Raw genomic sequence first — 9,593 nt, forward strand, 5'->3', positions numbered from 1 at the left:
ACCAGGGCCGCGCGGCGCCGGGCGCACAGCGTCGGGAGGGAGCCCCTCGCCTCCCCGGCCACCAGGGCGCCTCCGAGAGCGCCAGGCCACCGCGCCAGCCCCGGGACGCCCGGGACGGCTAGAGGGAGACGCGAAGTTGATCTCCAGAGGGAACAGACGGGGGGACGTGAAGAGCGCGAGGGCCCCACGCACCTCGTCCCGGCCGCGTCGGGAAGAACCTGTGGCCCGCGCCGCGCCGAGCCCACCCCGGGGAACAACTGTTGAGGGATGATTTCTGTAGGAGCAGGTTGGTGGAGCTGGGGTCCGTGCAACTCCAAAGGCATCTGGAAAGTTTTCTTTTTTAAGGAGAGGGGAAGAGCAGGCGAGATCATTGTGATCGTTCCTGAGGGAGAAATCCTGCTAGAAAAGATGTCACTTCGGCTGGCTCACCAACAGCCCTGTTCTGTTTCCCAGTAGTTTGTTTGCACCTTGCTAAAATTTTCCTACGAGAAACTTTTAAAATTTAAATAATAAATTAATTTATTATTATTATTATTAGGATGGAAATTGGACTTACGCCTTGAAATAAACGTTGTAATGACATCAAAATTAAAAAAAAGAAAAACAGATTTTGAAAACTTTAGAAAACCCCCCAAATTTTCTCGGATTTTGTTGTACCCTCCACTTTTCCTGGTGATTGCATGGGCGCTCTTAAAGCCTCTTAAACATTTTTAAATTATTGACAGTAACACCGTATAACTATAACGTCCTTAGAGTTGTTGTTTTATGCAGGCACAGGAAATGAGGTGCTTTGTGTTCCCTGTTGAGTAAAAATGCGAAAACTGAGGAATAGATTATAGTCTTGGCATACTGCCTCAATGTTTCTAAGTTCAACTTCTAATTACCTTCTCCACATCCTGAATGGTTATCCCTACTGTAACATCGTGACTTTTTTGTGATGTGTTAAAGGCCCAGGATCACAGCTGCAGCCTAGACACTTACTGTCTTAAAATCGGCATTATTATGCCTTATTTTCAAGCTTTGCTAAAAAGGTAGGTGATAAAGCTGACAAGTTTTCTGGATTTGCCAGAGCCTTAGTGCCAAGTTTTGACAGATAAGTGAGAGTGCATGTTATTCATGCCATATTGATTTTTATTACATTATCAAAGATAATTGTTTTAAAATGGGAAAATTGAGATTTATTAGCTTTCAATGATAACTTGCTCTTTATGAATGTATTGATGTGATGTCTAGCATGTGAAAAATTACTATCATTCATCTTAGTCCTTTTTTGTTATTATTGTTGGGAACAAAAAAGTGCAAAGGAAAAAATTCAATTTGGTGATCAGCTTAGTATATCTAATAGCAGAGATTTTGGTCACATCACGTAACGGGATAGCATTATCTTGCATTTTCTTTCTGAACTGTATCTTTATGAGCCTAATTTTTTTTGTGTGCAAATATTCTTTGAAAAATAACTTATCTGTCATTCAAAATATTTGAAGGCCCATTAGTTACTCCTAACAGTCTGATAAACAAATATTTGAAAGTGCAAATATACTTTAGATTATATAAGTGTAAATTATAAAACGTTTTAATGTAAAATGTTTAATAATTTTAATAATTTTAATATTTGCAATGTCAGTGCTCTAATCTAGTCATTTCCAACTTCAAAAAAGAAAAAAAAAAAAACCACAACATCTCCTTATTTTTAAATGAGTTCCGGCCCCCCCATCCCCCCCCAACCCGGTGTGATAATTTGACAGATTGTATCTAAGAAACAAACTCCTTCGTTGGTAATAGGAAACAAGCTCAGTTATCCATTAGAGGGTAAATAGATTTCCATTAGTCTTTTAAACTAGTTCACAGAAGACCCCTTCCCACTTTGGGGACACATAGATAATCAGGAACCTCAAGGTGAGAAGTATTACTCTTTTAACTGAAATCACTGATCACTGAACACCAAATTTCTATCATGGAGTTTGACCTGGTTTGTTTCTGAACTCTACTGTTTACCAGCATTATGACCTTAAAAACTTTCTCTAATCCTCAGTTTTCTTTTCTGAAAATGGGATAAATGCCTTTTTGAAAGGTTTCTTATGACTATTAAATGACAATGCATCTAAAACTATAAGCACAGTAAGTTCCTGGCATATAGCAAACAGCCAGAAAAATGCTAGTCATTGTTACCTATTTTTCCTGATATCTGAAGTCATTACACCATGTGGTTAGACTTACGTTTTGTTGTTCTTCTTTAATTAAAAAAAAATTTTCAATTACAGCTGACATACAATATTATATTAGTTTTCAGGTGTACAGCATACTGATTAGACATTTATATAACTTATGAAGTGATCACCTTTGTAAGTTAGTTTATTGGCCATTTCTTGACAAAGAACACAACACCTCACATACAAGTCATAGGCAGATAGAATAAAGGCTAAATTTGGCCTTCATATATGTTTATTTGGGTCAGCGCAGTACTTTGATTGAATAACTTAAAATTATTTGCCAGTGTTTTAAAATTAGTAAATTTTACATAAATTCACAAAGTCCTAGCTTCTTCTGAAAAACAAGAGGACCAGGCAAGAGGGGACTTGCAACTGCCAGCACTGAAGCCAGCATGTGGTTTGCCCGCTTTGAGTGGGACGTACACTCTCTACTTTGTCACAATGTCTCCACTCCCTGCCTTTATTTCATCCAGACCTGCTTCATTTATGTATTTTACTTCTCTTGCCTTTGCAGGCATTTTAGTTGGCAATTTCTGACTCAGAAATATCCTTTACTAATTTATGAGGCCAAATTAGTAAGGAATACAGGTAATTGTGTGGCCAAAACTAGAACCCATTTTCATCCTTAAAAAAGGAGGAGGGTATTCCTGTATTACAGTTAACAAAGCATTTCCTCCTAAAACTCATTTGATACTTGTATCAACTCTGAGAATTAGTTCAGACATTCATTATTATTCCATTTTATAGCTGTGGACATTGAAGCTTATAATGTTTTGAAGACAAAGCTTTTTGGGTTCTCACTAATGCCGCTTTTCAAATATGGAGAAATTTTCTAGCAAATGATAGCCTTTCTTTTGGTTCCGGCATTTATTTTAAGCAGATACTTTTATCCCTGTAATTTCAAAATGAGAAAATTAGTGGTAGAAAGAAGAATATATGTGTAGAAGTACATAAGTAGAGATTTTGCTCTATGTACCAAACATTTTTAAGTAAATTGAAGGGAACAAAACATTGGTTATGGTTCACACAGAACAGACCATACGTATAACTGGACAATGTCTGTTTTAAACCATATGCTATTGTCTGTGTTATTACAAAGCTGGAAAGGACATGTGTGCAGTTCATCCAATCTGTTGTTAAACTAGACCAGAGATTTCTATGAGTCTGTTTTAAATTTCTGTGGGGATGTTTGAAACTTGTTTGGCGATTTAGCCCGTGTCTCTGGAAGACTGTTTTATGTGGCAAACTCACTTTTTGTAAGCTCCTCTTAAAAAGGAAGGCTTTATTTTATTACTTTCATAATCATACCAAGAGAATAATCTATATAATAAATTATAACTAGGGGCGGTTTATTTGTGGCCGTAGTAACTGTGTGTGATCCTGATAGTATGTGACTATGTATGAGAGAAGTTCAAGCCAGCCAAGCTGAGTGTTAAGAGAAACCAACTAGCAGAAGAAAAGAGTTTACAGTGTTTTGAGGCCAAAGGCAATTGAGGCTGGAGTCACTGAGAGTGGTAAAAAACATTTGGTGAGATTAGGGAGTTCAGAAAGGCCCAGGTCTTTCTGAGTCTGGAGGACATGGGACAAATGTGGATTTTGAAGGATTTTGATCAGGAAAAAAATGTGATCTAATTTCTGCGTTGAGATTCTTCTGATTGCTCTCTGGAAAGAGACAATCAATAGCTGACCATCTGACATTTCAGTATGTCTCTTCCATCATTGGCAGGGCCTTTATTGGAATCTAACGTAAACCTTATGTGATGTAGTTTAAACAGCTCGGTGGAAGTGGGTGCGTCACGGGAAGGATCTTTGAATAATATTCTACAGAAAATATGTGATGAATGTTTTTACAGTTGAGAATCGCAGTATTCAAATATTGCTTGTTTTTGAGTAAAGCCATCTGCTGCTTTCATAGTGTGTTCTATATCATAGGCAAATTGAATTTCATTGACGTGGTATTCTCTGAGTGTATTTTGGAAAAGTTAACAATTAAGCCGATTAATTTTTGTGTTATGTTAGAAAAGAAAATGTGCTCATGTTCATTTTTGAAGTGGTTATCCCTAAATTGGGTTTTTGGCCCCTTCTACTGATAATATTTGGTCATCATATCTAAAGTATTATGAGATATTGGAGAGAGTGACTTGCTGGTATTAATTATGCATACTCTCCTTAGAGATTCCGTGAGTTAAGAATTAAGTGTTAGAAGTATGAAAAACCATTAAAGCAAACATGTCAAGAAAAATCACTTAAAAAAATTTTTTTCTGTAGTATTATTTCTAGGAAGTTGTTCATTTAATCTCAGTTTTTAAGTTTATTGATATAAAATTATATCCTTTAATGATCATTGTAGTTTCTATTGTAATTTGTTGGTCCTTTCATGCTTAAGGTTGCTCATCTGTACTTTTTCTCTTGTTTGCTTTTTTCTTGATCAGTCTTGACAGGAGTTCGTCTATTTTTTAAAAATTTTCTTTGAAGAACTATTATATTTATCAATCTTTTAATCTGTTTTATACTTTATAATGTCTTAAATTTCTACTCATCTTTCATTTTTCTATACTCTTTGGTTTATCCTTTAATTATTTAATTTTTAGCCTTTCTTCCTTTCTAATAGAAAATTTGAGGCTATGTGTTTTCCACTATGTACTGCTTTAGCTGCATCCCACAAATTTTGATGAGTAACAATTTCATTATTAATTTTTAATTGAGGTATAATTGACATACATTATATTAGTTTCAGGTGTACAACATAATGATTTGATATTTGTATATATTGTGAAATGATCACTACAATAAGTCTAATTAACATCTATCAGCATATATAGTTACAGAATTTCTTTTCCTTGGGATGAGAGCTTTTAAGATGTACTCTCAGCAACTTTCAAATTGTTGAAAGTATTATTCATTATAGTTGCTATGTTGTACATTACATCCCCATGTCTTATTTATTTGATAACTGGAAGTTTGTACCTTTTGACTCCTTTCACCCATTTTTGCTTCTTCCCCCTGCTTCTAATCTATGAGCTTATTTTGTTGTTGTTTGGTTTTAGATTCCACATATAAGTGAGATGTGGTATTTGTCTTTCTCTGTATGACTTATTTCACTGAGCATAATGCCCCCAAGGTCTATCTTTGTTGTCACAAATGGCCAGCCTTCACTTTTTTATGGCCGAATAATATTCCATTTTATGTAGATATAGATAAACGTATAGCTATCTCTATATATCTTACATTTTCTTTATCTATTCATCCATTGATGAACACTTAGGGTTTTTTCCAATTCTTGGCTATTGTAAATAATGCTACAATGAACATGTGGATACATATATCTACTTGAGTTAATGTTTTTGTTTCCTTTGGATACTCAGAAATGGAATTGTTGGATCATGTGATAGTTAAGTTTTTAATGATTTGGGCAACTTTAATATTGTTTTCCGTGTTTTCCATATTACATTCCTACCAATAGTGCACAAAGGTTCCCTTTTCTCCACATCCTCTCCAACACTTGTTTTTTGTCTTTTCGATAGCCATTCTAATAGGTGTGAGGTGATCATTCATTGTGGTTTTGATTTCCATTTCCCCAATGATTTGTGATATTGAGAATTTTAATGCATGCATTGGCCATCTGTATGACTTCGGAAAAACGTCTGTTCAGATCTCCTGCCCATTTTTAAATCAGATTAATTGGTTTTGTTTATTTGTTTTGTTTTTGTTTTTGTTTTTTGTTTTTTGTTTTTTTGCTATTGAGTTGTGTGAGTTCTTAATATATTTTGAATATTAACCTTTTATCAGATATGTGATTTGCAAATATTCTCTCCCATTCAGTAGGTTGCCTTTTCATCTTATTGTTGGTATCCTTTGCTATGCAGAAGATTTTTAGTTTGATGTAGTCCCATTTATTTACTTTTGCTTTTGTTGCCTATACTTTTGGTGTCATAACCAAAAAATCACTGCCAAGACCAATGCCAAAGAGCTTATTGCCTATGTTTTCTTCTAGGAGTTTTATGATTTCAGGTCTCATATTCAAGCCTTTAATATGTTTTGAGTTAATTTTTGTGTATAGTGGAAGATAGTGGTCCAGTTTCATTCTTTTACATGTGTCTGTCCAGTTTTCTCAACACAATTTATTGAAGAGCCTGTCCTTTCTTCATTGTATATTCTTGACTCAATGGCTACTTTGTTGTAATTTAATTGACCATATATGTGTGGTTTTATTTCTGGGCTCTCTGTTTATTTCATTGATCTCGGTGCCTGTTTTTATGCCAATACCATATTGTTTGATTATTATAGCTTGGTAATATAATTTGAAATAAGGGAGCATGATGCCTCCAACTTTGTTCTTCTTTCTCAAGATTGTTTTGGCTTATTTGGAATCTTTTGTGGTTCCATCACATTTTAGGGTCGTTTGTTCTATTTCTGTGAGAATTGCCACTGGAATTTTGATTGGGATTGCATTGAATATATAGATTGCTTTTGGTAGTATGGACATTTTAACAATATTGAGTCTTCCAGTCTATGCTCATAGACTGAGTATCTCTCCATTTATATGTGTTTTGTATGTGTCTTTGGTTTCTTTCATCGGTGTTTATAGTTTTCAGTGTATAGGTCTTTCACCTTAGGTATGTTTTGATGCAATTGTAAATAGGATTGTTTTCTTAATTTCTTTCTTTCTTTTTTTTTTTTGGTAGTTTGTTGTTAATGAATAGAAATGCAACAGCATTTCTGTATTGATTTTGTATCCTGTAACTTTACTAAATTCATTTATTAGTTCTAATAGTTTTTTGATGGACAGGATTTTCTGCATATGATATGTCATCTGCAAATAGTGACAGTTTTATTTCTTCCTTTCCAATTTGGTTGCATTTTATTTCTCTTTCTTGCCTAATTGCTGTGTCTAAGACTTCTAGTATTATGTTGATAAAAGTGGTGAGAGTAGGCATCCCTATTTTGTTCCTGATTTTGGAGGAAAATCTTTAAGTTTTTTACTGTTAAGTATTATGTTAGCTGTGGGCTTGTCATATATGGCCTTTATTATGTTGAGGTATGTTTCCTCCATACCCATTTTATTGAGAGTTTTTATCATAAATGTATGTTAAATTTTATCAAATGCTTTTCTGTATATATTGAGATGATCATATGATTTTTATCTTTCATTTATTAGTGTGGTATATCACACTGATTGATTTTCAGATGTTGAAATTATTATTGTTTTAAGTTTACTTTAAAATTGCATTATGATTTCTCTTTGACTCTTAAATTGTTTAGTAGTGCTTTTTAAAGTATCCCATTGTATAGGTTTTTAAAAACTTATCTTTTAGTTGTTTATTTCTTACTTAACTATGTTGTAATTATAAGTCTTCAGCAAGGATATTTATTCATTTTTGGATACAGGATTTCATGTATATTCCAGTATATTCATTAAATTTTTCTTGTTAATTATGTTGTTTAATTTTATTTATTCTTAAGTACTCTCTTGTCCACATGATCCCCAAATCACAGTGTATGTTTTTAAAATCTTGCACTAAAACTGTAAATGTCTCCATTTTTCCTTGTATGTTTTTTAGTTCTTATTTTGTGTATTTTGGGACTCTGTTTTGGGCTTTATTTTCTTAGTGAATTAAGTCTTTAATTATTACATAGTCACCCTCTTTATCTCTAATAAATAGTGTTGCCTTAAAGTATATTTTGCCTGACGTTAATCTAGCCACATGGCTTTTATTAGTTGGGTATTTATATGGTACCATTATTTTACTTTCAGTCTACCTCTGTCTATAGTTCATGTGAATCTCTTAGCTCTGCTTTCTGTCTTTTCACTGGTGAGTTTTGTCCACTTACAAGTTTTATGATTACCAGTATATTTATAATCATCTCCACAGGGTTATTTATGCTTTCTATTTTTTCCACTTTTTCTATGCTTCCCTTTTTCTACTTGCCTGGGTTTTCTGATTAAATGAGTTTATTAATATCAGTTTTTCTTCTCTAGTATTTAGGAAGCTATATACGATATTTTGAGTTTCTCATATTTAATATAAATTTTGACATATATATTTATCTTAAAGTCTAAAGTTGTTATTTCTGATTGCTTCTTAACTATATGAGGAATTGAAGAACATTTAAATCCTGTTACTCCACTTTCGATTATTACAGTCAGTGTCAGTTCAGATTTACATCCATGCTTAACAATTTCTTTGCTGTTTTTGACAATTTAGACCTTCCTTGTAGGATTGCTGTTATTCTTGAAAGATAACTTTAGGAGTGCTCTATCCCAGGGGTCATTGTTTAACAAAAACTCACATTTTGAGAGTGAATATAATCTTTATTTTGCCTTTGATCTTGGAAGATTCTTTCAAGTATCTTGTGGGTACTTTTGTCAATTCTAGATTAATAGTTATTTTCAGTCTACGGCCATGCCACCCTGAACAAGCCCTATCCCATCTGATCTCGGAAGCTAAGCAGGGTCAGGCCTGAGACTCTCTTAGACAGAATCTAGCAGGGCAGGAAGCCCGTGGACAAGGCATGTGGGGTGTACAGTTTTGGAATGTCAGCTCCCAAGATTCAAGATGTGGAAGGTCATGCATGGATCTGAGAGCAAGCAGGCCATTCCTTCTCTTTTCCATATCTTCAACTTGGCTTCAGATTTTTCATTACTTTGTTTCCCTATACTGTACTGCATTCTGAGTAAAATTTTTATTGTGGTAAAATATACAGTACGTACAATTTATCGTTTTAACCATTTTTAAATGTGCAACTTAGTGGCATTAAGTACATTCACCTTATAAAATGAATACCACTATCCATCTCCAGAACTTTTTTATCTTCCCAAACTGAAACTCTACCTACTAAGCAATAATTCCCATTCCTCTTACAACCACAATTCTATTTTGTAACTCTGAATTTGACTATTCTAGGTACTCTATATAAAGTGAGATCATACAATGTTTGCCTTTTTGTGACTGGCTTATTTCACTTAGCATACTGTCTTTTAAGTTCAGCCATGTTGTATGTGTCAGAATTTCCTTCCCTTTTAAGGCTGAGTAATATTCCATTGTATGTTTATATAACATTTTTTTTATCCATTCATCCATTGGTGGACACACAAGTTGCTTCCACCTTTTAGCTATTGTGAATAATACTGATATTAACATGGATGTACAAATACCTCTTTGAGACCCTGCGTTCAATTTTCTTGGGTATAAACTCACAAGTGGAATGGCTGGGTCATACGATAATTCCATGTTTGTTTTGAGCACCTGCCATCCCGTTTTTCACAGCAGCCATACTATTTCACATTTTCACCAGCAATGACAAGGGTTTTAATTATCTACAACCTCAACAGCACTTGTTTTCTCTTTTCTTTCTTTTTTTTTTTTTTTTTTTTTTTTTTTC

Source organism: Pteropus alecto, unplaced genomic scaffold, assembly GCF_000325575.1.
Source record: "Pteropus alecto unplaced genomic scaffold, ASM32557v1 scaffold11, whole genome shotgun sequence".
Lineage (NCBI taxonomy): Eukaryota > Metazoa > Chordata > Mammalia > Chiroptera > Pteropodidae > Pteropus > Pteropus alecto.